This window comes from Octopus bimaculoides, chromosome 5, assembly GCF_046866305.1.
Source record: "Octopus bimaculoides isolate indiv1 chromosome 5, ASM4686630v1, whole genome shotgun sequence".
NCBI lineage: Eukaryota > Metazoa > Mollusca > Cephalopoda > Octopoda > Octopodidae > Octopus > Octopus bimaculoides.
The window spans coordinates 101,069,571-101,072,070 of record NC_142932.1 but is presented as its reverse complement, the minus strand read 5'-3'; positions in this window follow the sequence as shown (position 1 = coordinate 101,072,070).

Here is a 2,500-nt window from a genome sequence, read left to right as displayed (position 1 = left end):
TAACCCCTTGTGGGCAGTAAAGAAATAAGTATTTCGTCCGTCTTTATGTTCTGAGTTCAAATTCCGACGAGGTCTCCTTTACCTTTCATCTTTTCAGGGTTGATAAAATAAGTACCAGTTGACTACTGGGATCGATCCCTGAAACTGCTCTTTTTGTGTCAAACTTTGAAGTCAACATTATCAGGTCTTTAATAAGGAAATGTCAGATTTTAAACTGCAACTTTATTTTACTTTATCTCAACAAAAAGCAATGCTGTTAATCAAAATATGCACTTAAATTATCAACACAATTTTGCCATTTTATCAGTAGCTTATTTTTGCCGGCAGCGAAGAATTCTGGAGAGCAAGAGATGATGAAATCACGAAATGCTGTTCTTGCATCTTCTTCAGAATTTAAGTGTTTTCCTTGCAAACATTTGTCTAATGCCTGGAAAAAGTGATAGTCAGTTGGTGCAAGGTCTGATGAATATGATGGATGACAGAGTACTTCCAAGTTCAGTTCCTGTAACTTGAGTAGCGTTCTTTGTGCAACATGTGATTGAGTATTGTCTTGCAAGAGAATCGTCCTGTCTCTGTTGACCAGTCTCGGTTGTTTAATTTTAAGTTCACACATCATTTCATTCAATTGGTTGGTGCATACATCCGCTGTAATTGACTTACCAGGTCTCATCAAGCTGTAGTTGATGACACCAGCGCTGGATCACCAAACAGAAATCATTAGATTTTTCTGGTGAAAATTCTTTTTAGGATTGTATTTTGGCATCTCGTCCCTATCCAACCACCGTGCAGAATGATTGCTATTGTTGAAAAGAATCCATTTTTCATCACTCGTAAAAATACGATGCAAAAATGGTCCGCAGTAATGCCGTGACAGCAACGAGCAGCAAGTTTCAAGACGACGTGTCATTTGATGCTCGTTCTGTTCGTGTGGTACCTACTTGTCCAGCTTCTTTACCTTACCGGTTTGTTTCAGATGGCCCAATACAGTTGGGATCAAAACATCAATCCTAGCTGCTAACTCACGCGTAGTTTCAGATATATCCGCTTCCACTACAGCTTCCAGCTCATCCTTATTCACCTTGGTCTCACGTCTACCATCGACGTACAGTGCGCTCGTTCGTCACATCTTCACAAAACACTTCATTGATGTTTCGAGCTGTCTGAGATGCATCGGTTCCACGACGAAAGTCCTATTATGAAGAACACGAATTTTTTATCTATCCATGGGTTCACAAAAATTGATTCACAACAGAAAACTCATAATAAAATGAAACACCATGAATTGCATCTCGAAAAGTGAAAATGTAACTCTTCAATATTGTAAAACAAAGAATTGTCAGGGAAAAACATTAGATTTAACGTCTGTCAAGCTTGGTGCATAAGAAAATCGGACATTTTATTCTGAATGACCTGACACTATAATCATTCCGACAATTACGGGAAACAATTCCCAGCGTATGTTGACATTATTAAACTTCCTCAGTCAATCATATTTACCGAAGTACTGACTAAATAGATGCACAATAATGAAAGGGATAGGCGTGAAAATTACCATATTTAAGAAAATATAATAGATGCCATCCACGTAATAAAACAATTATATAGTTTTAACATCTAAATCACAATCAGAAAGTTATTTAAAAGCAAATATGTAATGGAGAAAAGAGAAGCTTAGTTCTTTAACAAACATTATTATTTTAATCATTTCGACTTGTACAAACATTACATTAATATTTGTCATTGAGTCCTCTAACTACGTAGGAAATAATTCATATTACGTGATGTATTGAAGTTACTTATTAAAAGTTATCAAGAATGGAAAGGAAATGTGATGCATGTAGCTATGTTTATGGTGAACCTGGCGTTTTATTTCACAGATGTTTTGACATATAGCCTGACTATTTGAATTTGTTATGCATGTCAAGGTTTCCATATTCATGAATTTAATTATCAATATCCCCGTATGATTTTATTTTCATTATATTTTGCTTTGAAATATTTATTTTTCTTCTAATGACATCTGCATAAAGTAACATATCTCAAGAAAATACATAAAGATATACCAGCTGTATTTTGGGTATTTCGTATTTCGGGACACATTAAAAATTATCAACGCTGCTGTACTCTTTCACCACAACTTTCTCTCAATCTTTCTCTCAATATTTCGAAGGGTCAGCCTGTCATACTCTATGTCATGCTAAATCTCCCCAAGAACTACGTTAAGGGTACACGTGGCTGTGGAAATCTCAGCCACTTACACGCTAATTTCACGAGCAGGCTGTTCCGTTGATCAAAAGTCCATCTCAAGTCTAAAGATTTCATGAGAACCAGAATTCAGGGCATTTAAGATGAGAGTGTGACCCTCTCATTTGAACTGGACACGTGCGCGTCACAGTGCTAACCGACAGATGCAACTGGCATTCATTTCCAGCTGAATATACAGTAGAAGCAAAAAATGAAGTACCTTCCTCAGAGACACAATGTGCTACCCACTTCGAGA